Raw genomic sequence first — 27,423 nt, 5'->3', positions numbered from 1 at the left:
GGATTCAAGAATATTTATTAAACACTTTTTAGAACAGTGTTTTTCAAAGTATGGTACGTAGACCTTGGTAGTCTCCAAGATCCTTTCAGGGAATCCACAAGGTCAAATTTGTTTTGATAATAATATTAAGACATTATTTGATGTTTTGACATTTTCATTTGTTGGCATTTGGCATGATGCTGCGAAAGCAGTTGGATAAAACTGCTGTCGCCTAGTCCTTAATCAAGGCAGCAGTCACTCCTTACCAGCCGACACTCAAAGCCGAAGAAAATGCCATTTTCACTTAGGAATATCCCTGAAGCAGTAAAAAGTATTTATTTACTAAGTCTCATAATTATGAGAACACACTTTTTAAAATATTTTGTATGGTACAGTAGGGAGAATAAAGCTCTGCTGATGATCAAGTATGCCGGTTGTCTCAAGGAAAAATGTTTGTGCGATGATTTCAGTTGCAAGCTGAACTAGCCACCTTTGTCACCCAACACCATTTTTACTTGACAGAATGTCTGATAGACAAGGTGTGATGAATCAGACTTGGATATTTGGCAGTCATTTTCTTGAAAAAGAACACAGCCCGTCACTTCAGGAAAAACAATTGTCCATATTTGTTGCCAATGGTAAAATTCTAATCGCAAAAGTTAGATTTTAGAAAACTTATTATCTGCTGCCATGAACTTGACCACTTCCCAATACCTAAAGACGTTCCTGATGAGATCAGTGATGGTATTAATGAGTATGCATTTTTGATATTGTGTGATGCAGTGTATCAACATTTGGAAAACATGTATAACTTGGGGAACCAATATTTTTCAGTGACCAATGTGTGTTGTTAAAAACCTTGCATGGGTCAAGGTCTATACTATTTCAAGCAAGAGAGACTAATTGATTTTAATATAGCATAATAGGAAAAGTTGAAAGGGTTTTGGATAACCTTTAAGAAGCCACCACTTGTCAAGTTTGGGTGTAGTATCGAAGAATATCCACAGGTATCTGAAAAGGCTTTTAATCTACGTCTATGTGAGGCCAGACTTCCTTCATACACTATAACCAAAACAACATATCACAAAAAATTGGATTTAGAAACAGAAATGAAAACAAAAAGAAGAAATGAGATTCCAGCTGTCTCCTTTTAAAGAGATTTGCAAAGAGACTTGTCATTAAAGAGATTTTTAAAAATGTAAAACAGCCAGGCATGGTGGCTCATGCCTGTAATACTAGCACTGTGGGAGGTCAGGGTGGGAGGATTGCTTGAGCTCAGGAGTTCAAGACCAGCCTGAGCAAGAGTGAGACCCCGTCTCCACTAAAAATAGAAAAATTAGCCAGGTGTTGTGGCACGTGCCTATAGTACCAGCTACTTGGGAAGCTGAGGCAGGAGGATTGCTTGAGCCCAGGATTTGGAGGTTGTAGTGAGCTATGATGATGCCACTGCACTCTACCCAGGCAACAGAGTGAAGCTCTGTCTCAAAAAAAAAAAAAAAAAACCAACAAAAAAATAAAAAAGTAAAATAGTTCTCACTAAAATTTCTTCTATTTTGGAAAATATAGTTGTTTTTCATAAATTTCTCAGTTTCAGTTTCTCTATCAGTAGATTAAGCCAAATAAACAAAACCCCTTTCGGGATTCTAAATTTTTTTAGCAGTGTAAAAGGGTCCTAAGACCAAGAAGTTTGAGAACTGCTATGTTAGAACTGTGTGCAAACGGTCTAATTGCTGACTTACATGTGAAAGCTAAGTCCTCTAGTGAAGTTTATCCATGAACATCACTGTGGTCTCGGTTCGCTGGCACTACCTAACAAGGTACAAAGTCAGGACAAATGGCATGAAATGATTGTAGAATACTACACAATACTCTGCTGTCTGTGGCCAAGCCTGGGATGCATGCATATAAATGCATTAGAGATGTGGAGAACAGTTCACTGGAGAGATTAATAAATGTGCCTGCCATGCCTATAGCCCCTTCCAAAGGCCCAGTTTCTGCTAAGGGAAGCAGCCCTGTACTGTTTGTAAAAAAAAAAAAAAAATTGGTGGCCATGTTCCTAACTACAGTTGACCTCTTAACAATGGGGCAATGACCTCTCCCATCAGAGTTGAAACTTCATGTATAATTTTTGACTCCTCAAAAATTTAACTGATAATATTCTACTGTTGACTGGAAGCCTTACCAATAACATAAATGTCCATTAGCACATATTTTATATGTTATGTGTATTGTGTACTGTAGCCATCTAAAGTAAGCTAGAGAAAAGAAAATGTTATTAAGAAAATCATAAGGAAGAGAAAACATATTTAGTATTTATTAAGTGGAAGTGTATCATCATAAAGTTCTTCATCCTCACCATCTTCACGTGGAGGAGGGCGAGGAGGAGGGGTTGGTTTTGCTGTCTCGGGGGGGCAGAGGCAGAAGAAATAGAGGATGCAGAAGGGGAGGCAGGAGAGGCAGAGGCACATTTGGTGTAATTGTACAGAAATGCATTGTAATTTCTGTCTGATGTTTTTGATTTTTAATTTCTCTAAAAATGTTTCTATATACTACTAATCCTTCTTCCACCCTTTACTTTAAGTGCCTGTATCATAGAAGGGTCCATGTTGTAAAAGAAATTAAAAGCAGTCTTAAATAATCAGAACCCTTCGGCCTGATTGTCTAATGTCTGTTTTCTGGCACTGGTTTTTTTTTTCTTTTTTTCTTTCTTTTTTTTTTTTTTTTTTTGACACAGGACCTCTCTTTGTCACCCAGGCTGGAGTGCAGTGGCATGATCATAGCTCACTGTAGTCTCAAACACCTGAACTCATGTGATTCTCCTGCCTCAGCCTCCCGAGTAGCTAGGACTATGGGATGTGCCACCATGGCTGCCTTGGCCTTCTACATCTTCTCCCTCATTGTCTGGCACTGGTCCAGAAGCACTCATCTCCATCAAGTCATCTGTTAATTCTTCTGATGTGGTGTCTGTTAGTTTTTAAATTTCTCCAAGATCCCCATCTGGAAACCCTTCACCCCCCGCAACCTATTTTACAGTCTCTTTCATAATTATATTGATTGGCTCTGTCATAAATCCTGTGAAGTCACGTGCAACCTTTGTATATAGTCTTCTCTAGCAGAAATTTTTTGTTTCAGACTTGGTGGGTTTCACAGCTCTTTTCTGTAACAACAATGGCATCTTCAGCGATATACTCTTTCCGTACTTTCATGATATTCTGTTGAAGTTCTCTTTCATAGCATTGGCATTCCTTTCCATACAAGTGCCATGTATAATGAGCTTTAAAGGTCCTTATGCCCCCCTGATTTATAGGCTGAATTAGTGATGTTAAGGTTAGGGGCAAGTAGACCACTTCATTGCCTTTAGTGTCAAACTCATGGAGTTCTGGGTGGCCAGGGGCCATTATCCAGTATCAAAAGAACTTTAAAAGGTAGTTCATAACTTCAGGGACAAAGCATTGATGGAACCAATCCGGAAAAGGGGTGCTCGTTGTTCAGGCCTCCCCGTTGTACAGCCAAAAGACTGGCAGGTGGTATTTATCTTTTCCCACCACGGCTCGGGGGTTAGCAGCTCAATAGATAAGGGCAGTCCTGATCATAAACTTGGCGGCATTTGCACAAAGCAGTGGAGTTAGCTTATCCTTTCCTGCCTTAAATCCTGGTGCTCATTTCTCTTCCTTATTAAAAATGTCCTTGGTGGCATTTTTTTTTTTTTCTAGAATAGGGTACTTTGATCTGCATTAAAAATCTATTCAGGCAGATGTCCTTTTTTCTCAATGATTTTCTTAATGGCTTCTGGGAATTTGCTGCCTCTTAGTCGGCAAGAAGGTGCTTCTCCTGTTATCTTGACATTTTTAAAACCAAACCTCTTTCTAAACTTGTCAAACCATCCTTTACTGGCATAAATTTTCCAACTTTAGATCCTTCACCTTCCCATTGCCTTAAGTTGTCACATAGTATAATGATTTTGATTTTTCATGAATCATATTAGAGTCTATAGCTATGCCTTTCTTATGGCAATCCTGCACCCACATAAAAGCTGCGTTTTCATCAGGTGATAAAAAGGTATTTTGAGGCTAGGCACAGTGGCTCGCGTCTGTAATCCCAGCACTTTGAGAGGCTGAGATGGGAGGATCGCTTGAGGCCAGGAGTTAGAGACCAGCCTGAGCAACAGAGAGACGCCATCCCTACAGAAAAATAGAAAAATTAGCCCTGCATGGTGGCACACGCCTGCAGTCTCAGCTACTTCGGAGGCTGGGGCAGGAAGATTGCTTCAGCCCGGGAGTTTGATTTTGCAGTGAGCTATGATGATGCTATTGCACTCTAGCCTGGGTGACAGAGCAGACCCTGTCTCCAAAAAAAAAAAAAAAAAAAAGACATTTTGAAAAACGACGAAGATTTTCATACTTGCTGGCATAGCTGCAACAACAGCTTCATGGATTTCCTTGTCTTCTTTTTCACAGTGGTCCTTATGCTAGTTTCATTTATCTTGAAATGGTGGGCAACCGCAGCTGCAGGTCTCAGTCTGTGGTACATCTCCAAAAAAAAAAAAAGCAATTCAACTCTTTCTGGTAATGTTGGTAATGTCATGACTTCTTTTTCTTCTGGGGAGCATTTCCAAGCATCACTAGTGACTTTTTGTATGGATCCCATGGTGTTACTCAAAGTTTATGGTATTGGACTAAATACAGTGAAAAATACCCAAGAACCATGAAAGATCACTTTATACTGTGATGTGCAATTTACTGGAGAGACTTGCTCACACAGAGATGATTAGCATCACCCAGCATTTTAAGCAGATATAATACTTGAGCTCACCACAGTAGCAACAGGAGGTGGCTATGAAATTATTATAGTAGTACGGTAGGTACTGCAGCTAATTTTATGCAGTTGTGATTTAATATTCCATCTTTACGTTTGTTTACATTTTTCTCTAGGGTGAATGGCACCATGTAGAGCCTATGCGTGTGTGCATAAGTTTTGATAAAGTTTAACTTTCTATAATGGATTTGTGTATGTTTTGTGGTAGTGATACAATAGACTAGTATCTATGTATAGTTTATGCATTCATGACATACCTAACTTTTTCTTAAGTTTTCACTATTTTTAGGCTATGCGGTTCATCTGGGAGTTTTTTCAAATTGTTGCAAAGCTCCAAAAAATTTTCTCATATATTTATTTTTTAAAATCTGCACGTAAGTGGACTCGTGCAACTCATGTTGTCTAAGGGTCAAGTGTCTAGTGTGATTTCTTCTCCTCCTACCCCTGTCCTTTAGCCACAGTCAGTTGGGTCAAGAAGAGCTGTAAGCTGACAAGCAACCCGGTCTGCCATGAAAAAATCAGCCCAGCTTAACGCACCAGCACCATGTACCCATAAGATTCTTTATATGAGACTGTGAGTAAAAGATCCCCAGGACAAGGAGAGGTGGCAAGTGGCATTCTAGCCGTGGCTAGGAAGACAGTCACAGAGAGGCTACGAGACAAACTCTGAGTGAGCAGAAGCAGAGGGGAGACCCACGGTTTGTGGCAGCAGCAGTAGGAGCAGAGAGAGAAAGGCTGGATCATGGTCAAGAAGGGGACCCCACCCTGCCGCCGCTGACGTGGGACCACAAAGTCCAGCCCTGGTGCTGCCCTGGCTTCTCTCAGCTCCCTGTCTGGTCCCAGTGAGGCCCGTCTCCATGGCCTTAGGGTCGTGTGTATCCTTACAGTAAACCTCTAATGTCTGAGGTCACCTGAGGGAGTCTGTTCCTTTCCACAAAAGTGTTTGACACACGTGAAAATGCCTGTAAGTCGGGGTGGGGGCTGGGGGTGTGAGGTCTCCTTGGAGGAGAGGGAGTTAGCTGGGCCTGACAGGACTTGCGTGGACAGGGGCATTCCAGGTTGGAGTCACAGCACAGTGGAGGCTGAGAGGTGCGTAAGGAGAGGAAGAGGATGGGAGGGGAAGCCATCAATGTTGACTGGTTACCTCAAGTGGCCTCCTACTGTGTAGGGTGTTGGAAAGCAAACAGAAGAGAGCAGTCCGAGGCAGAAGCTGAAAGGAGCCCCCTGTAGGTTCTTGAACAGAGGACTGAAAATGGAGTCTGGGGAAGGATAGACGGGCCTGATGAATAGGAACGATCTGAGGAAAGAGCACTTGAGTCTGGGAGGCTGGTTCAAGGCCATTGTGGTCATCTGATGGTGCCAGTGGGGGCACTCGTCACCTCAGCCCTTTTACCACGGAACTTGAAGAGCCTGGCTCACTGGGTCACCTGAGGAAGGCCTTGGCTCTGAGAGGATGATTTTCTTGTTAAATGCTCTGTGTGTGCCCGTGGTATGGAACACGCAGAGGTGGCACCCCTGTTGACTGGAACTGAGCTAACTGTTCTTTTTTCCATTTCCCACCCCGTTTTCTAGATCAGAACCTCTTTAGGAAAAGCATAGGAATCATTTAATGGAATCAGTTGGGGATTTCCCAAAAGTCAGAACTACCACAGCAGAGAACCCTTTTCCCTAAGCCACGTACCCCTAGTTGGGCTGCTTTAGACTTCGGGTGTGGAGTGTTAAGTTTTATTTTTGTGTTGTTCAAACTTGAGTTGTTTTGTTTTCACAGTTGATATATTATAATTTATGGTTTATGCATCTCAGTGCACAGCAAGCAGCAGGATTACCCTCCTCTGAGTGGTCTTGTCTGGAACCTGTGAGACATTTTAGGAGAGCATACCTTCTGATACAGGAAAGTAATTCCCAACCCTGGGAATCACTTGAAATCCAAGTGGGTCTTGGTTTTGGGCAAAGAAAGAATTCAGGAGCAAGCCAACAGTGTGAACTGAAAGTGAGATTTATTCAGAAAGTATAGAAAATCTACTCCACGGTAAGAGTAGAGGCTAGTTCTCCCTGGGGAGGAGAGCCAGCCCCCCATGGCTTCTTGGGTCCCTCTGTTTAAGCAACAGCTTAATTGTAAGCTAAACAAGGGGAGGGATAGTCATGTTATTTATTGGAAAGTGGTGGTGTTTCCTGGCATTAGGGTGACACCCTTCTTTTGACTAAATGTGTTCAAACAGGAAGTGTCATGGCAGCAGGTGCATTATGGGAATGGGAGATTTTCTTAGAAACTTTTATGGTAATAAAGTGTATAGTGAAGCTATAAGGTCAAAAGGTGGTCAGTTCCTCTGCCATCTTGTTTCTAACTGGCTAGAACTTGTCCTGCCTCTGTCTTGTTTTGATCAGGATATCTTGACACAAAATTTTGAGACTTCCGGACTTACTTAAGCAATGCCTGCACCGTTAAGCAGTGCCTGAAGCAGTGCCTAAAACAATGCCTGCCAGTTTTCTGACTTCCATTGAAGTATAGAGGGCAGCGAGATCTCTGCCTTTCAAGGACCTATGTTTTAATGGCAGAACAAGTTAGGTATGAGTAGAAAAACAATTTTAGAACTTATTATGACTTTTTGCATTCTACTGGTTAATTTTTAACTCATAAAAGTATAATATTCCAGGTGAGAACGAGCCAGGGATTGAAATGCGATGAGCTGAGGTAGGAAGCTAACGACCCCAGTTGTATTGGCCTTAGCAAAATGTCAGCCATGAAGCAATTGACATTACCTCTCTGCACCCTACCTACAGAATGTTGATAATTATAATAGCTCTTTCGTAGTGTGGATATGAGAGTTACATGAACTAAAGTGTAACTAATTAATAAACATGTATTTGTAGAGTGCCTACCATATGTCATATACTCTGTTTGGAGTTTTACTAGAAAACAAGATTGACATGAGGCATAGAGGAAAGTGTTTGCAAGTGTGCCCAGTAGGTAGTAAAAAAAAAATATGTGTGTATATATATATATTTTTTTTTTCAATAAATGGTGCCCATTGTTGTTATGATTTGAGAGAGGTACACCCAAGTTCAGAAATTCTTGAACAAACCAGAGTTAGGCAAGGGAGGGTGTAGAAGTGCAGGCCTCAGGCAAACGGCATCCCGAGTGTACCAGTCTCAGCGAGGAATGACTGTCCCTGGAAAGCAGAGACTGGATTATCTGAGTGTGCAATCTGAAAAGAGTCATGCGTTGGGCTTTTCACACACACAGCATTCACGATCGTGTGGCCTTCAGACACTGAGAATACTGTGGCATACATTTTATGTGGCAAATAAATGGATGTCTTTTGTCGGGTATTCATTTTCAGCGTAGGCACATAGAAGGCATGTTATTCTAAATTGGTCACATGTTAAATTGTGAACGTGCATTTTGTAAGAATTCTGTAACATTGATCCTAAGAAGGGCTGGAGAGAGAAAATAGTAGAAAGAAGAACCAGATGTCAATTATTTTATTAAATTCTGAATTTTTTATCACACACTCAAGTATTCATATGAGTCCAGCTTCACATTCTCATGCCAGTCAGTCTCCATGTGCGTATTTTTGCATAGTTGGAGTCAGTGTGTTCATTCTCTTTCTTGGTCTGCCTTTGCATCTGACCTTGATTCATGTTGCCTTTTTCCTGTTTCCTCACACTCCACGTCCTCCTCCTTGTAATGGCAATAAAATAAGCCCTGCACTGATAAGTGGCCTTTGGTTTAACTTTTCATCCAAATACTGGACGTTTGGGTTATTTCCAGTGTTTCACAGCGAGGAACATATTTGCTATAAACATTGTGTCCAGAAAGCTTAGTCAGCAACTTATTAAACACCTTCTGGAATGGGACTCTCTGCCAAGGTCTTTGAAGCGATATCAACTCATTAAATTAAGAGTCCTAAGAACTGGCATTCAGGATTTCCTGAGACAGCACCTTATTCTTTGGCTTATTTTTCTTCCTACATTTAATCAGCAGATATGCATGGAGACCCTATTATGTGCCACAGAGTGTAGCAGGCACTGGTGAGCAAGGTAGAAAAGGTCCCTGACTCCCTCCTGGTGCAGACAGCAACCAGCAGATGCGAGATGAGTGCTGCGGAAGCAGATATGGTCATGGTGGTACTGCCATCCTGTAGGCACAGTGTCCAACCTACTGCCAGGTGGAAAGTGGACCTAGGATATGCAGCAAATGTCTAGAAATGGTACAGTGTAACTACTTTAACTACAGATGACAGGGCTGGGGCAGTCAAAATTGTAGAATATTAAAAAGCAATATAGTTTTTGTTATTTATTAATAAATTAGACCAACAAAATGATGGCTAGCATTTGAAGCCACATGGCATAGTGAAAAACACAAGGCCTGTAAATTCACATGGTCCTAGATTTGAATCCTAACTCAGCCACTTGTAGACTTTTGGTTTTAGGAAAAACATTTAATCCTTCTGAACCTCAGTGTCCTTATCTCTAAAATGGGTACAGTATTTTCTGTCCTCTGGGTTGTTTGTATCCCCAGTGCCTGGGTCAGCAGTTGGTGGTTGTCAGAAAGAAAGAAAAAAGTGAGTGATGGGCGGTTGGTTGGTTAGATGGATGGATACAGCAAGCACCCTGGATTGAGAAAGACCAAGGACCTCTGTGCTAAATAATATAGGTGCATGTGGAGCAAGTCATATCTGCCCGAATAGCTTGAAGCTTGCTAAGCAGATTTTCTCACTTCTAAATTAGAGGAGGAGACCAAACTAAGAAGCCATAAGCCTCTCTTTTCATCTCACATATATCAAGACTATAACATAACAGAAAAGAAAAGCCGACTAGGGCCGGGCGCGGTGGCTCACGCCTGTAATCCTAGCACTCTGGGAGGCCGAGGTGGGCGGATCGTTTGAGCTCAGGAGTTCGAGACCAGCCTGAGCAAGAGCGAGACCCCATCTCTACTAAAAATAGAAAGAAATTATATGGACAGCTAAAAATATATATAGAAAAAATTAGCCGGGCATGGTGGTGCATGCCTGTAGTCCCAGCTACTCGGGAGGCTGAGACAGGAGGATCACTTGAGCTCAGAAGTTTGAGGTTGCTGTGAGCTAGGCTGACGCCACGGCACTCACTCTAGCCTGGGCAACAGAGTGAGACTCTGTCTCAAAAAAAAAAAAAAAAAAAGAAAAAAAAAGAAAAGCCGACTGATGGTGGCCCTAAGAAGTAGAGGGTAGTTTCTCTACATCTTCAGAAAGTCTGGAGGGGGCAGCTGCTTCTGCCATTTGCCAATAGAGACCTCTGCTCTTTTCATCCCTGTGGTCTACCTCTTTGTTGTGTTGAGTTTTTTAAATTTAGACTCGCTTTGTCGTGGCCACAGTTGTCACAGTCCTATGCCTCATGACCGGTTTCACAGTTGAGACCCAAGGAGGCACCTGTCACGCTGCTTCTGGCTTTTACGAAGAAGCAGACTCCCTCCCCAGCATCCTCACGGCATCTCCCCTCAGGCCTCGTTGGCATGATCGGGGCACGTGCCCACCCTTGGACCAGGGCTCTGCTCCAACAAACCCGGGTTCTACCAGCAGGAAGACATTGAGGACTGTCTCTGGTGGGTGAACTACTGTAGTGTCAGCCGCGTTTTCATACACGTAAACAGGAAGGAAAAAGCAAATGTTAAAGTTCAGTGGATATGGCTGACTCACAAGACTTTGTTATCGGCTTTAAGGGATTTGGGATTTGCAAGCCCTTAGTTGGTGTTTTACGATTCTGTTGGTTTGAAGCTGAACAGAAGTGTTTTTGTGGCTGGTATGTCTCTTTGTTGCATTTGTGAGAAGTTTTTTCCCCCCTCCTCCTTTTTGGATGACTGAAGAAAAAAGAATAAACGAGTTCCAATAGAAAGGTATTTCCTGGAGTCAGTGCTGAAAAGCTACAACCCCGACTAATGCCAGAAACCCTCTGCTGAAACTGGCCAAGAACTGTTAACAAAATACTTCCCCAACCAAGCTGAGTGAAGAGGAGAAAATGTAAAACAGTGTTTGAGGGAGGCGGGGGCCTGGGAAGGGGGTTGGCAGTGAAGCTTTGCAGAAGAGTGCAGGAATTTGAGGGTCGTTCAAAATGTCACCAGCATGTGGTTTGTGTTGGCTCTGCCCGTGTTCGGTGTTCAGAGAACAGAGGAAGAGAGGAAGCCACTTGGACAGCCTGAGAGGGCTGCGAAGACTGCAGTGGAATTAAGTCCAGAGTTAAACTACACACACACACACACACACACACACACACACACACCATTCCAGGAATCCAGATTTGTGGTTTAAAAATAAAAAAAAAAAAATCAAAGTTGACTTGGATGAGCAAATGCTTAATAATCAATATGTACCAAGGTCCTTTTTTGGACAAACCACCCAGTAACTTAAATTCCTAACTGATGCAATAGGCTTCCATGTCACTGATATCAAAACTTTTAAGCTTTAAAGAAATACACCTATAAATAAAAGTTCACCAAGACGTGCGTACGACTTACTGCATGTTATATATTAAGGAGGGAAACGGGCGGAACTGATGCTCACCAGTGTTTTCGATCTGTGTTATCACTGATGTTAGAATTTGACCAGATCCTTGAACTGTGCGATATCTGACTTATTTCTTAAGTATTAATAATTAGAAATTAATAATATCTTGTTTTTATACAAGAATTCCAGAATCTTCTAAAAAGCTCCAGGAAGATAATGCTTTAAGAAAAGAAAAGGCTGGTCCGAAGGTAGCAAGTTATCTCACTTGATTGTTCAGTCAGTTACAGATTGAACTCCTTGTTCTACTACTTTCCCCCCTCCTCACTACTGCACTTGACTATAAAAAAAAAAAAGGAGAAAAGACACAACAGACAATTGCCAGTTGACTGAATTCTCTGAAGCTGAGGTTTGCTAAGGGACCAAGTGAAAGGAAGGTAGAATTCATGGAGTCAGATAGTGGTCTCTGTAGGGTGGCATTCACTGCCATGCTGGGAAAACGCCAGAGGGCTGGGAGAATGACTGTCCCCTTGGAGCTGTCACTGCCCACTGAGAGCATCATGATAAATGGGGCTCATTCATGAAGGAAAACACAGCCCTTCTGAAAAGCACCCATATTGGCCAGGCAGCCAGAAAGCCCAAATGTATTGGAGACTCCTGGCAGTTGGGATCTGTGTTTCCTTCAGGGTCTCCTCTGAGGAGTTTGCTTAACATTCCACAGTGTTTTCTGTGGCGGCCGGGCCCGAGCTGCACGGAACCACACAACAAAAGTAGTGTAGCAAACCACTTGGTGGTGAAATCTGAGCCAGCCGTATTCAGAAATAACTGAAAGAAACACTGCCACGACCATAGATAAGGTAGACAGTGTCTTTAATTGTTTCATTCTTCCAGCATTTTTTTTAAAGGTAAGAAAGCTTTAAGGCTTTAGTAAGAGGCGAAAGACTACAAGACATGCCAGATGCTTAGTGAAAGTTCGGTGATGGCCATGAGTTTTTATACATTGAAACACCTCAGTCGGGTGTTTCAGAGAGGGCAGACATCAGCATCTGTGGGGGAGGCATATGGACTTTCAAAATCATATATTATGATTCACTTGAAAAAGTAAAAAGTGAATATTTATTTTCATAATTCAAACACCAGAAAATTAAGTGCATTTGATATTTCTGGTCAGTCAAGAATATGTATTCATTCAGTAACCAAAAAAATTTTGTTGTGTTGTTGCTGAATGCCTAAGTCTGTGTCAGGGGTCACCTCTGGCGCTGGGGTGTAACAGCGTCCTTTTTTCATGGCGTTAACATTCCAGGGAAGGAGAGGGTTAATACTTCCAGAGATAGAAAACAGAGTGCCAGGAAGAGTTAAGTACCATGAAGATAAAGCCAAGCAGGGGAAGGGAAGGGAGAGGAGGGCCTTTCTGAGGAGATAATGCTTGACCCAGCCACCTGAAGGAAGTGAGGCCGTGAGATGTGCAGGCCTGTGGTGTCTGTGAGAAGAAGTTCAAGCAAGGGGAAGATCTGTGTCGAGGCCCTGAGGCGGGGGTTGTTGGGCATATTTGAGGAGAAGTGGGGGTCATCGTGGCTGGACAGAGTGAGCTGGAGCCAGTTCTTGTAGGGCCCGGTTGGCCAAGGGGTTGACTTTAGTGAGTGTGCTAAGCACACTGGGAAGTAAAGTGACTGACTGACCTCCCTGTTAGAGACTGGGGGTTGGAGAAGGAGCAAGCATGACGCCCAGAATCCACAGGGGCCTGTCTCAGTCACCCAGGTGAGGGAAGCTGCCAACATGCACCAGATGGGAGTGGAGATGTGGAGACGTGATTGCATTCAAGAGATATTTCGAAGGTAGTAGGGCTGGGAGGATTTGCTGATGGACTGATTAGATTTGGAGTTGGTGAGAAAGGAGCCAAAGGTGAATGGAGATTTAGGCTTGAACAAGGGCATGAATGGTAATGTCCCATTGGCACCATTGAGGTCCCCTGGGCCACCCAAGAGGATAGCAGTGTCGGAGGATGATTAAGAATTTGGTTGTGGCCGTTTTTAAGTCTGAGATGCCTAATACAGCATCCAAGGGGAGATGTCAAGGAGTCAGTCAGATCATTGAGTCTGGAGTTCAAAGGGAAGGCTGGGAGTGGAGACAGAGATTTGAGAGTCATCAGATTTAAGGAAGAGGAGAGAGTTGAGCAAAGCAGACTGAGAATACACATCACAGTTTCCCAAGACAGCCAGGGAAGGGTGCATCACAATCTGGTTACGGAGGGTGAGGTTTTTATAGTTATCAAAAAATGGGTGTGAATTTTGAAAAGTTAACAAAGACTGCCTTACACCATCAATATCCACAGTCAATGTAATTGTTGAATTAGGAGAGACATATGCACAGAAACAAAAGCTAGCTCTGACAGTGGAAGATACGTAGAACTGAATTTCAGAATTAGCTGTGCCATTACCTTTCCCCCGAGCCACTGTGAACATTTCAGTTATAGATAATTAGATATAAATATGAACATCCAGAGCTTATTTTTCCATTTATTGAAAACCTAGGTTGTACCAAGTAAAGCACTGATTCTTGTGGGAAGGAAAGCAAATACGTAGAAGAATAAAGTATGGCCTGTGCAGTCAAAGGACCTTGCAATCAAGTTATTTATGCCAATATTCACGCAAATGAGAAACAGGAGATCCCAGGGAGATGGGTGGAGCATGTAAGTGGCCAGCTTCAGTTAGAACCTTGTCAAATGCCCTGAGCTGCCCTCCCAGGTGGTATGGTGGGTGACAGATTTTTTTTTTTTTCCTTGGCTCTGGGGTTTTTTGTTTTGGGTTTTTGTTGTTATTGTTTTCAGGTGCAGGGATTATATGCTTGTATACCGCCGAAAATGATGGTCAGCAGATTATCTGTAGTACAGAATATATAAAATGGAAAGGTCTATAAGAATGTCTGGTGGAGGGGATGCACACTAATATTACAACAGAGGTAGCAATGGTGGCTTTACCCAGGAACCAAATGGCAGGTTCAAGAACAGGTAGGTCATGCTGGATGTGCTGGTTTTCTTGAGAGTTGTCTTCTTCCTGTTGAATTGTGGCTTTGAGTGGATCACATTGAACACAGTTGGGTCTTTTTGTTTTTTAATAAGCTGTTCATTGCTTGATGACTCAGAAAAAGATGAACAAGTCCTTTAAAATCTCTGTATCTGGGCGGGTACAGTGGCTCACGCCTGTAATCCTAGCACTCTGGGAGACCAAGGCAGGAGGATCGCTTGAGCTGAGGAGTTCAAGATCAGCCTGAGCAAGAGGGAGACCCATCTCTACTAAAAATAGAAAAATTAGCTGGGTGTGGTGGCATATGCCTATAGTCCTAGCTACTCGGGAGGCTGAGGCAGGAGGATTGCTTGAGCCCGGGAATTTGAGGTTGCAGTGAGTGACGATGATGCCATTGCACTTCTAGCCACAACTGAGCGAGACTCTTGTCATTCCTTCACACGTAAATACATATTTACATATGTAAATAAATAAATAACTTACTCCTTTGATTGGTTTTTCATGACAAAAAGGTTTCAGTGCTCAGCCATGTTTTGATAGTTATGATTTAAGACTCACCTATTTACTGGACTCAAATCCCCAGACCCAGGGTGGGATACTTCATAGCACACCTGCCTCATGTCTGTGAACCGTCCAAGGCTGGGGAGGCAAGTGCATGGCATCCACACCAGCGGTCTGGCAGACTGAGGGCGAGCCTTTCTGGGTCTTGTTTTTCTGATCCCGGCTCAAGGCAGTGCCCTTTGCTACCTCCTGCTCCAACTGTGCTGCCCAGACCTGTGCCCCGGACGTAACCTGAACATTTCCATGGTGACTCTTCCTGTCTCAGTGTCTGACAAAGTTATCATCAAAAAGAGTGATGTGATTAGAAAACTAAACCTCATGGCCAAAATGATTATTTTCAATATATGTCAATCTCAGTTACCTAGAATGTGCCAATAAAACTGGAATTTTTAGAAGGAAACAGTTATAACATTATTACCAGTGAAAAATGCTGCTAAATTTTACTTTTTTTTTTCTTTTAGTTTTCTGAGGCTAATGAAAGTTTCGTTTACTTTTGTTTTAATAGCTTCATTCAAGCACATTTAGATTTCAAAGCATTTTTTCTTTGAACTCTAACCAAAAATGTGTTGGAGATCATTGTTTTATGTCAGAAAGATTCTAAGGGGCTCATATCTTCATCCATTCCTGTCAGGATTCTGGCCAGAGAGCACTAAGCCCGGATGACATTTGCTGAGCTTCCCGGGGGGATGCCTTGTGAATCAGGACTTAATCGTAGGCCCTTGGCACTTGTCAGTTTGAAGTCTTTCTGCATCTTCTGCTGACTGGAGGCCGAGCACCTATTTTACTCATTACCACTGTTGTAAGGAAAAGACTGCTCTTGAAGAGCTTTTGCTTCCTTTATTGGAACTGTGTGCAGTGGCTTAGAGTTCCCGCTGCCTCAGTCAACAGCCCTGTACAAAGGATAAGTATAGCCTTTATCTCATCCACAATCCTTATCATTTTCTTTTCTATACTTCTGTATCGTCCAATTTTCCACCATCATTCAGTCTATAAAGATTTGTCAGCCACCCTCTGCCTGTCAAATATTGCCATGAAGAGGCCAGGCGTGGTGGCGCACGCCTGTAATCCAAGCACTCTGGGAGGCCGAGACAGGAGGATCTCTTGAGCTCAGGAGTTCGAGACCAACCTGAGCAAGAGCGAGACCCCGTCTGTACTAAAAATAGGAAAAATAAGCCAGGCATCATGGCATGCACTTGTAGTCCCAGCTATTCGGGAGGCTGAGGCAGGAGGATCACTTGAGCCCAGGAGTTTGAGGTTGCAGTGAGCTAGGCTGATGCCATGGCACCCTATGCAGGGCAACAGAGTCTCAAAAAAAAAAAAACCCCAACCAAAAAGCAAATATTATCATAAAGTAATATCCTATTGTGACTGTTTTTATTGGAAACTATAGTTTCCAATAGTATGTTCTCATTGTCTTCTGAACCTTCTTAACTCTGTTAAACAGTAAGAATGTAAGGGTGAGGCATTGTAAGATCCACTTAACGAGGATACATGAAAATATGTTTACTACTCTCTATGTAAGTAGACATGTAGGAAGACTTTCAATATCAAAGGTTAAAGCTGAAAGACATTTGGTTAACTCTCAGTTAATGACAGCAATAAAATTAAATTCAGACCACTCTCCTGGCTATTTGCTGTTAAGTATGCAATGTTTTCACCTTAGCAAGACAGATAGTAACCACTAGGCCCTCAGCTACTCCTTTGCTTAGTGGGTATTATTCAGAATGAGTTATTACAAATGATATAGGAGCTCCAGAGAAACCCCCAAGCTATTCCAAAGGCTTCCATAGTTCAAAGGGTCCAGGTTAGCTTGAGGAGGTAGATCACATTTAACTTTGCACCAGTACCCCTACAAAACCTGGGTCATAATTCCTATTGACCATTTCGTGTGCTTTATACACTCTGAATAGTGTATCCAAACATCTCGGCTTCTGTGACACTGGGGAGATTCCTGGGACATGGGACTTCCAGCTAAAACTGGAAGTTGGTTTCCCTAGTCAGAAGCAGGATCAATTAACAGAAAGGAATATAAATAAATACTGTCTTCTAAAACCAGCAAATTATCTGTAAAATGGAGATAATCTTGTCTTCCTCGTGGGACTGTGATAAGGCCTGCTTACTGTCCCCATCTATTGGGTTGAGTAGCTGGCTCTTGGTTTTTCCTTGGAATTGGTACCAGCACTGACTGATGAGGTTGCCGCCATGGGGCCATCTGTCTTCTTTCCCCATCGAGGTCTGTTACCTAAAAGGGCTTTAGCTGTTCCTTCTGTCATTGCTGGGTCTTTTCTGATATGAGGATGCTAGAGATGCTAGGCCATTTCCATTGGTACTATGGTTCTCACTGTAGTCACCTGCTTTAGGTTTTGCCTGACTATACAGCCTATTAGTTAGTAAGGCCTCTCTCTGATCTGGAACTCTGCCCCAGCACACTAAGCTCTTGCAGCCCCCAGAGTGCATAGGGACTCCCTTCCTCTCAAGCTTTTGCACAAGCTGTTCCCTCTTCCTTGCTTATGCTTCCCTTCTTTTCTTTCCTAGTTAACTCTGGTCATTCTTCACATTTTATTTTATTTTATTTTTTGACTCCCCATTGGGGAATCAAACCCCAGTCTCCCACATGACAGGAGGGGAAACTCAAGGATTCTTTACATTTTAGGTTCAACACTGCTTCCTCCTGGAAGCCTTCCATGATTGTCCCAGACTGGTATAAGTACCCCCCACTGTGTTCTCAGAACTCCTTGTGCTTAGTATGAGTAGATTGTTGCCACCAGAGCTAAAGTTCCCTGCTTAGTTGTCTATTTTACTATAGGCTCCTTGGGGAGGACTATATTTTGTTCTCTGTTGTACCCCCAGAACCTTCCACATCGCTAGACACATAGTAGGTCAGAGAAGCACATAAGGAGCAGGACGGTAGAAAAGCCAACCAGCTACAAACCCCCTTCACTTATGGTTTGCTTTGGCTTTGCTCTGTGGCCTTGCTTTGTGGGTGTCCATTCACTGTCCTTCCAGCTCTCCTAGGGAGAGACATATTCACGCTAGATCATTCTCAAAAGAGCCACATACTCTCCATCCAGGGACCACCATCCAATTTAGTTATGTCTTACTTAAGGCACTGAGCATGTTATAAAAATACCCACGAAATAGCCAACCCAAATTGCCAAGGGTTGTGTAAATATCAGTGGGGAGACATAGAATCTGAGAGGATTATGTAGAGTAGGATATACGATTTTATGCTTATTTGTATATACATGGAATAAAAATATTTCTACTGTGACAAGTATTTCAATAAAATGTGAAAAATCTTCCCCTCAGTTCTGAAGATCTGATGACTCACAGGACTCACTGTAGTGAGTTGTGAATGTTGGATGTTTTCATTTCGTAATTTGATACGGATTATTTATCTTCCTAGTTAACATTAATCATTTCCTGTAAATTTTCCTGATATTAGGAAACAGATGTCCCACATTTTTATCTGAGTCTTTCCCAAATGCTGACCAAGACTTCAGTGCTTGTGTGTGTGTGTGTGTGTACACAGTGAATTTTTGAGGAATGAGTTATATCAGAATTTGCAAATAAAAGCATAACAGATATATCTACAGAATTAGACAGATTTCTTCAAGGTCGGAAACATTTTTGGACGTTCTGTTTAATGTAGTTTAGTATTATTTAGCTAATGCGGACTTCTGGCTTAAGAATGTGTTAGAACTGTCTCATGAAAGTATACTTGGCAAGATACGGAGCAGTGCAGCAGAGAGTACACAGTCAGTGCAACCTGTACTTTATTGCTCTTAGTTTAACAAAACTGTGCTTTTTTTTTTTTTTTTCTGTTGTCTCTTAAGTATGTAAAATTCTTCCCCCATCTCTCTGTACAACATTGAATGAGTGCTCCTCTGTACAGAGCAGGGTGCCAGGCAATTTAGGAGATATAAATAAAGTGGACACTTGGGACCTTACCATCCAGTATAAGAAGTGCAACATATTCTGAAATACCTGTAATAAAAGGTAGAAAGTGGAAAAAGTTGTAGAAATTCAGAGAAAAGAGTGGTTTCACTGAGCCAAAGAATGAGGGTATAGTTGGGGGAAGAAGTGGTATTCATGCCAGATAAAATAATAATAATAAAACAAAACTTAATTTAGGTCTAAGTTATTTAAATTATCTTGCCACATAAAAAACTGCATAAGGATGGTGCCTTATGTAAGCCATTGTTTTGATGGATTTGCTAAAATAATGTTAAAATAATAATGTTTCTTGGGAGCCTCCACTGCAGCAGACATGGTTCTCTGATGCTCTATGTAAAGGCTTTCTAATAGGAAATGATATAGAATTGGTGCTCTGAATAATAAACCATTGTGCACAAAATATACCTCTTCATTTTTACCTCACAAGCTTCCTTTCACAAGGGGTCCTAGGGTTCAGAGAAAGGGGGACTCAGAGTCTGGTTGTGGCCAACTCCAGGATTCAGTGACCCTGTCTTAATCACCTGTCCTGTCTGGATCTGTTTTCTCATTGTTATACTTCCCAGCTCACTCACAAAGTTGCTACAAAGATCAACGTGGATATAAATGGACTTTGAAAAGCTATCAGAAGCCAAACATTTTGCCAAGAAGCTCATGAGGTTTATACAAAATATGGCTGTTGCATATTATTTTTTAAATGCTATATAAATGAAAAGATGATTCTCTTAAAATTGCAAAAAGTTTTAGGAATATATTTGTAGCAAACATATTAACTGTTGATTATCATGCACTATAAAGAGCCCATTCAAATTCATAAGAAAAATATCAAGATCCTTGTATATGAATGGCCAAAGAGTATAAACTTATTATTTTTCAAAGTGATAGACCATTAATACATGTGAAAAAATGTTCATCCTCCTAATTATCTTAGAAATGCAAAGTAAAACAGCATTAAGAATACTATTTTATGTATAAAATATCAAGATCTCAGAAACCATCCATTATTTTGTAGGTGGTATTATTGTATGTTAGTAAAAACCTCTTTAAAAGCAAAAAAAAAAAAAAAAACCCAGTAATTCTGTTAGGAATTTAAGGAAGCTAGAGAAATAAGATAAAGGAATGAGAAAACTAAGGCATGAAGATGTCCAATGTAATCATATTTATAATAATAAAAACTGGTAGTAACTTAAATATCCAGCATTAGGGGAGTTATTTAGTAGATTATGGCTTTTCAACATGAAGGACTTATGAATATGTGTAGAAATATGAAAATATTTAAAATGTAAGGTGAAATTTAAAAAGATATTATAGCCACCATTCATAGAGGTTTTTCTAGTTGCACTGTGCCAACGTTTCCCTTTTTATCCTTATAGCAACTATATGCAAAAGGCATTATTAGTCCTGTTTTGCACTTAAGGAAATTGAGGTTTAGAAATAAATTGTCCAAGGACTTGCATCCCATTAGTTGAGGATGTGGGGTCCAAACCTAGATCTGTCCAACTCCAAAGACTTTACCAGATTTAATACCAGTGGCATGTAAACTACAGCCGTAGTCCTGTAAAAACACATATGTCTATCAAGGGTAATAGGCAACAATAAATTGCAGCACTAGGATGGTGTGAAATGTGGGGAAATTCCAGAGACACTTGCCATCCTTTTAAAAGTGCCATTGTCCTTTCATTAGAAAAATGTTGGGAAAAATATGTTGAGTGTAATGTTTCAATTTATTGTTCACTCTGACTTTTTAATATATTCTCTTAAGGTCTGACAAAATAGGAATCCATGTGTATTTTTTAAATTTCACACTGGCTTTGGTACTATCAGAATATTTTCCCCCAGCTTATCTGCAAAGTAGTTGAGGACATATACCACCAGCTCCTAAATGAAAAAGAAAATTTTAAGTCTCCAGAAGCTTTCTGTGGATTAGGATAGTGACCAGGTAGAAGAGTCTCTCCTGATGAACAGCCCAGACCAGCTCTTCCAGCCAGGAGCCAGCGCCAAGGTGAAGATAATGGGGTGGTACCATTTGGTGAAAGTAGGGCAGTGCACCCTCTTGGGGTGTGCCATTCCCTGGGACAAAAGCCCTTGCACAATGGGGCAAAATGTCCACATTTTGCTTCCTACTCTCTTTTACCTTTGGAGCTCAAGACTTAATATGTGATCCTTTGATACATACAGCATTACTTTACAACACTGGTGGCCCTGTCAGCATTAATAACAGACAAATTTCACTGTGATGGACTTAAAGCATCTTTCAACTTTGCCTCACCTTTGTGGAGCATTTACCTTTTATCCTTACAATAGAGTCCTTCATGTGTGTCAAAGGCCCTTTTACATCTGATTTGCTATTTGAGATAACATCACGATTAGAATTTGCAAGTGAAAACATAATAGTACCTGTGCCATTCCATGCAGAAGCTGTCTCTGTGGCTACTTGACCACATGAAATGTGGCTCGTGCAGCTGGGGAAGTGAGTTCCTAATTGTATCTCATTTAAATTTAAAGACTCCACATGTGCCAGTGGCTACTGCATTGGAAAGCGTAGTTCTAGACTTCTTAATGCTTTCTTGACAGTCAACCCTTGGATGTCTCAGAGTTAACCAGGCGAATAAGAATTTTGGATTTTCTTCCTCTCTCTACCTGTTTCTCCTCCTGAGTAAATGAAGCCATCATTGACCCAAATGCTTGAGGGAAAAACCTAGGCTTCTTCCCCAACATCCACACCATCAGCAAGTCCTAGTTGTTTTACCTCCAGAACCTATACTGAATCCATTTCTCTCCATCTTTCCCATTACTGCCCTAGGCTAAAGGTACCATATCCCACCTAAGAGTCGAAGGGGGACCCGTAACTGGTCACCATTTATCTGCTGTTGCCTCTTTGAGACTGCTCCATACATCTGCCAAAGAGACCTTGTTAAACTCTTCATTAAGTCACATCACTACCTGTTTGTGTGAAAAAATTGGTAGAACTTGTTGTTGTTTTGAAATGACCGTATTTATTTCTTTACGTAATATTTGTGTTTATTTGCTGGTCCCCGTTACGATGTAAGGGCCTCACATCCGGAACTTTGTTCACCTCATTCACTGCTGTATCTCTAGCACCTGCAGCCATACCTAGCACATAATTTACACTCAGTAAACCTCCCAATGATAACTAAGTTAATGTGAATGTTTATTATTTTTGTGGAAGAGTAAAAATACAGATTTACAGTTTGGTTGTTAATAACATGATGCTGACGTTCATGTGTATGGGAGGATGGTGGTTTCTTTTACACTTGGGATGCAGTCTAAAGGGTGGATGTCATGGCTGATTGCATTTATCTGTGAGTAGTGGGGAGGCGGGGCCACAGTCCTGATGCAACCTCTGATGGAGCTAGAGAGAGCGCCTTCTCTCCCTAGAGGTCTGCGTACGTCCCAGATCTTGAAACTTTGGTCTTTCACATTGTTAGAGAAAGAGGAGAGTGTCTTCCTACAAGGTTACTTTTTATAGCCATGTAACTCCCTTAAACTCCAAGGAGAGTTTAGATAATAAGGGAAAGAAACTTATTATGAGACTCCATGGTGGAAACGTCCAAGCCATGTCCAGACAGCCAAAGGAGGTTTTTCAACATGTGTCTTTTCTGTCATTCCTTTATAATGGCCAGCCAAGCCCATTGGTGTGCTATCACATAGGTGTGTTGTTACTTAGATCCACATGCAAAGTAAAATGAAGCTGATGAACTTCTCAGAGATATGATCAAGTCAGCCAAGCTCTGAGTTGTCTCTGATCCCTCTGAAACTGAACAAGTCTAGGAAGCGGTCATCTCCTTGGTACTGGTTAGATTTAAAAGGTGAAGTTAAAGCTTGCTTTTTAAAGTACATGTTTGCTCTTTATCCTGGTGTGTTTTTATCAGGTTCAAGTTTATAGCCTTGTTTCCTATCCTTCCGGTGCTACTCTAGCATTTTCCTCTGTGTGCCTTTATTGAGCATCTACTATATACTAAACACCTCACGAAGTCCTGGAGAGACAAAGATGAGTTAGACACATTCTCAGCTTTCAGGGATTCTGCAAATAAGTGGGCAGAGAAACCAGTAAATGGAAATCTAAAATACAGGAGCTACTTGAGATAACAAAGGGAAGAACAAAGGCAGTGAGAGTAGAGGGCAGTGGACCCCAGGTCGAGGCAGGCATGGAGTAGCTGTTAAGAGTGCAGGCTCTGGAACCAGGTTGTCTAGGTTCACAATCTGGCTCTGTCACTTAAAAGCCATGTGACCTTAGGCTACTGACTTAACCTCTATGCCTCAGTTTGCTCACCTGCTAAATGGGATAATAAAAGAATCTACCTCATAGGATTACTAAAAGGATTTTGTAAAGCACTTGAACAGTGCCTGGCACATAGCTCCATAAAATCCAGCTTTTATTATTACCAGTAATATAGTCATGCCGCCATATAACAACGTTTCAGTCAAAGATGGATCACATATACAACAGTGGTCCCAGAAGATTGTAATACCATATTCTTACTGTACATTTTCTGTGTTTGGCTATGCTTAGATACATAAATACTTACCATTGTGTTACAATTGCCTGCAGTATTCAGTACAGTAACATGCTGTACAGGTTTGTAACCTAGGAGCAATAGGCTGTACCTAGCAATAGGCATGTAGCCTAGGTGTGTAGTAGGCTACACCATCCAGGTTTGTGTAAGTGCTCTCTATAATGTTCACACAATGACAAAATTGCCTAAAGAAACATTTCTCCGAATGTATCCCCAGCATTAAGAGACGCGTGACCGCAGTAGTACGTAACTGTCATTGAATTGAATGAATACCGTTTTGCTACTGTTACTGCAGAGTCATTGTCGCAAAGGCATTCCCAGAAGTAGCGACTTTTGCACTGAGACGTGAAGGCAGGCTGAGGCTATAAAGGACATGTCTGGCAGAAAGAACAGAATCTACAAAGGCACAGAGAAGTGTGAGAGGAGGGGGCATTTCAGGACCTGTCAGTGAGATGCCTGAGGAACAGTGTCCGGAGTGGGGACTGGGTTGAGGAGCTTGGACTGGATTCTAAAGCCTAAAGGAAGCGACGGAAGGATTTTCAGCAGGTTCAGGGCTCACCATGAGAGACTGGGTTGCAGCGCCCCACAGTGGCCTCAGCCCTCAGTGTCGCTGCCCAGCCTCCTTCCCTGGGATTTAAGAAGGAAGCTCACCTGCGTGGACCTGATTTTGCTCACTAGGTGTGATTTCTTTGGGGCCCGTGGATTAGTAAAGTGAAAGTATGTGTTTTCTTAATTCTTTTCTCCGTGATTTCTCTCTAACTCCCTACCCCTGCTGAGACAGATATAGGGATATCTATTTTACAGACCCTACTGAGAGTCTGATGAAAAACCACAAAGACAAGATTTCCCATAGACCCCACACTGACCTCCCCCTCCGCCCCACGCTGGTCATGCGGACAGGCCCTCAGACCCAGTGCAGTCTTTCCGACCCAGGCCTGCTTGTGGGTTTCGTGCTCCCATCTCAAATTGTTTTTAATTTAATTTGCTAGTGCCTCCAATAACTCTTCCATCTGCCATCACTGTTATTATCTAACCATGTTATCATGAGAGCAGACTTGGATCATTTGATGGCTATAATTAAAACTGAAAGTAATTATCTTATTTTGAGCTGTTCAAATTTAATTGAGAGGATAGTGGCTAAGAGCGTGGGCTCTAGAGGCAGACGGCTTGGATGGATTCGAATCCCAGCTCTGTCACTGTCTTACAGCCTGAGGAAAGCAAAGTGACCTCTCTGTGCCTCAGTTGCCTTATCACAAAATGAGAATGGTGATATACTTACCCCACAGAGTCGTCGTGAGGATCAATTGAAGTGACATAGGGACATGCCTAGAACAGTTCCTGGCACATAGTAAGTGCTATATAAGTACTTGCTGTCATCACCTTATGATTTCTATTTAAATGACATCATGAAATGGGGTAATGGTGGATTACTGGGAGAAGAAAAATAGGTAAATAAAATCTCCATATGCTTTGGATCCTTGCCAGGACCTGAAGACCAAGAATAGATTCCCTAGACCTGTGCTGTCTAGTGTGGTAGCCACTAGCCACGTGTGGCTTTTGACTACTTGAAATGTGGCTAGCCCGAGTTGAGATGCCCTGAATCTGGAAGCTTTAGTATGAAAAAAAAGTAAAATATCACATTAATAATTTTTTTTTTTTTTTTTTGAGACAGGGTCTTGCTTTGTTGCCCAGGCTAGAGTGAGTGCCATGGCGTCAGCCTAGCTCACAGCAACCTCAAACTCCTGGGCTTAAGCGATCCTCCTGCCTCAGCCTCCCAAGTAGCTGGGACTACAGGCATGTGCCACCATGCCCGGCTAATTTTTTTCTATATATATTTTAGTTGTCCATATAATTTGTTTCTATTTTTAGTAGAGATGGGGTCTCGCTCTTGCTCAGGCTGGTCTCGAACTCCTGACCTTGAGCGATCCACCCACCTCGGCCTCCCAGAGTGCTAGGATTACAGGCGTGAGCCACCGCACCCGGCCATACATTAATAATTTTTATATTGATTACATGTTGAAATAATATTCTGCATAAATTAGGTTAGATTAAATATATTATTAAAATTAATTTTGTCTGTTTCTTTTGCTTTTTAAATGTGGCTACTAGAACATTGAATTTTTTAATTTTTTAAAAAAGTTTTTCCTGTTTATTTTTTATTTGTGTATATTCACGGAGTACAAGTGCAATTGTGCTACATTGATACATTGCACTGTAGTGAAGTCAGGGCCTTCAATGCATCCATCACTGAAGCAAAACACATCGTACCCACCAAGCAACCTCCCCTCATCCACCATCCTCCAACCTCCCCCACCTCTCTGAGTCTCCATTGTCCATCACTCCACACTCTGCTTCTGTGTGTACACATTATTTAGTGTCCGCTTATAAGTGAGGACATGCAGTATTTGTCTGTGTCTGAGTTGTTTCACTTAAGATAGTAGCCTTCAGTTCCAGTCATGTTGCTGCAAAAAAACATTATTTCATTCTTTTTGTGGCTGAATAGGATTCCCTTGTGCACCTATACCACATTTTCTTTATCCATTCATCTGTTGATGGACATTTAGGTTGATTCCATATCTTTGCTGTTGTGAAAAAATACTTCAATAAAGTACAGGTATCTTTTTTATATATTGATTTCTTTTCCTTTGGATAGATACCCAGAAGTAGGATTGCTGGATCATATGGTAGTTCTCTTTAGTTCTTTGAGAAATCTCCATACTGTTTTCCATAGAGGTTGCACTAATTTACATTCACACCAACGGTGTATAAGAGTTCCTTTTTCTGTGTATACTCACCAACATCTGTTTTTTTTTTTCTTTTTAGTAAATAGCCATTCTGATTGGTATAAGATATCTCATTGTGGTTTAATTTGCATTTCTCTGTTGATTAATGAGGTTGAACATTTTTTCATATGCTTCTTGGCCATTTGTTAGTCTTCTTTTGAAAAATGTTTGTGTCCTTAGCCCACTTTTTAATGGGATTAATTGGTTTTTTGTTGTTATTGAGTTATTTGAGTTTCTTGTAAATTCTGGATATTAGTCCCCTGTCAGATATATAGTTTGCAAATATTTTCTCCCATTCTGCAGGTTGTTCACTCTGTTGATTATTTCTTTTACTGTGCAAAAGCTTTGTAGTTTAATTAAGACCCATTTGTTTATTTTTGGTTTTGTTGCCTGTGCTTTTGAGGTCTTAGTTACGAATCCTTTGCCTAGACCAATGTCCAGAAGAGTTTCCCAGAGGTTTTCTTCTAATAGTTTTATAGGTTCAGGTCTGAAATTCAAATCTTTAATTTATCTTGTTGATTTTTTGTGTATGGTAAGAGATGGGGGTCCAGTTTTATTCTTCTGCCTATGGCAGTCCAGTTTTCCTAGAACCGTTAATTGAAAAGGAGATCCCTTCCCCAGTGTATGTTCTTGTCAACTTTTTGTCAAAGATCAGTTGGCTGTATGTGGCTTTATTTCTGGGTTCTCTATTCTGTTCCATTGATCTATATGTCTATTTTTATACCAGTACCATGCTATTTTGGTTACTGTAGCCTTGTATCATAATTTGAAGTCAGGTAGTGTGATGCCTCCAGCTTTATTCTTTTTGCTCAAGATTGCTTTGGCTGTTGAGGCTCTTTTTTGGTCCCATTATAGAACATTTAATATTATGTATGTGGCTTGCATTGTATTTCTATTGAACAGCACTACCTTAGGCTTACCATTATCAATAATACAAAAATGTATGGCTATTTACATGCTCTGGTGGCCCCTACCGGAAAGCCTTGTCTGCCCATCCTAGTGCCCTTCAAGTTATGCTGCACCACTGGCTTTTTAATTGGTTCCTTAGAGGAAACCATGGCTTAGTCCTAGAAGGGGTTTGAGGGACCAAGGCAAGAGCAACAACTAGAGAGAATTCCCCTGACTTGGAGAGGTTTGGACAAAAACACTACCATTTATAGTTATACTGGCCTCAGACTTTCGGCACTCCCTGAAGTAGATGAGAGAATGCTCTCTACTCAGGAAGTTGAAATATGTAGGCGAAAAATGCTCCCTATTCCATCAGGAGCCAGAAAAAGCTTTGTTAATCTTTAAC

General features: G+C 41.5%; 1 protein-coding gene across 2 annotated transcripts in view; it reads left to right on the top strand.

Moving 5' to 3' along the window:
• GNG12 (G protein subunit gamma 12) overlaps positions 1 to 27,423 on the top strand; it is a 127,791-nt gene that overhangs the window by 29,189 nt on the left and 71,179 nt on the right. The gene's annotated exons all lie outside the window — the stretch shown is intronic.

This window comes from Eulemur rufifrons, chromosome 8 (assembly GCF_041146395.1).
Source record: "Eulemur rufifrons isolate Redbay chromosome 8, OSU_ERuf_1, whole genome shotgun sequence".
Classification (NCBI taxonomy): Eukaryota; Metazoa; Chordata; class Mammalia; order Primates; family Lemuridae; genus Eulemur; species Eulemur rufifrons.
The sequence above is the reverse complement of the archived record's forward strand: the minus strand, read 5'-3'. Positions and strand labels throughout refer to the sequence as shown.